At 43.7% G+C, this 378-nt stretch overlaps 1 protein-coding gene across 1 annotated transcript in view; it reads right to left on the bottom strand.

The window, feature by feature from the left end:
* LOC119593033 (tyrosine-protein phosphatase non-receptor type 4-like) overlaps window positions 1–378 on the bottom strand; it is a gene marked incomplete at its 5' end in the record, with an annotated part of 330,438 nt that overhangs the window by 189,649 nt on the left and 140,411 nt on the right.

The following is a 378-nucleotide window of genomic DNA, read 5'->3' as shown; positions in this document are numbered from 1 at the left end:
AGTGAGCGCAAGACGTGAAGAAGCTATCAATATGCAAATGCAACCCCGTGCAAGGCGAAGAGAATGTCACCTGATCAGGCCATAAAACTGCCACTCAGTCGTAGTATCTGGAGAGGCCCCGACGCCAAGCCGATATCGTCTACACTGCACCGTATGTATTATTCAGCACAACAAAAAACTCTTCGGGTTTAAAATGACAGACAACTTTCAATAAAAAACATACTGGGGGAAAGTTAACAAAAGGCTTATAATATTCCTGAGAGATATATGTCATAGGGACTGTAATTTCACAGCAAGCCCGAGATACCAACATGTTCCGTACATGTAGCAAACATTATAGGCGCAACGCTCATCCCCATGAACACAGCAATGCATTCT

This window comes from Penaeus monodon, chromosome 31 (assembly GCF_015228065.2).
Source record: "Penaeus monodon isolate SGIC_2016 chromosome 31, NSTDA_Pmon_1, whole genome shotgun sequence".
In the NCBI taxonomy this organism is placed as follows: domain Eukaryota; kingdom Metazoa; phylum Arthropoda; class Malacostraca; order Decapoda; family Penaeidae; genus Penaeus; species Penaeus monodon.
Note: the sequence above shows the minus strand (reverse complement) of the source record. Positions and strands in the feature narration are given on the sequence as shown.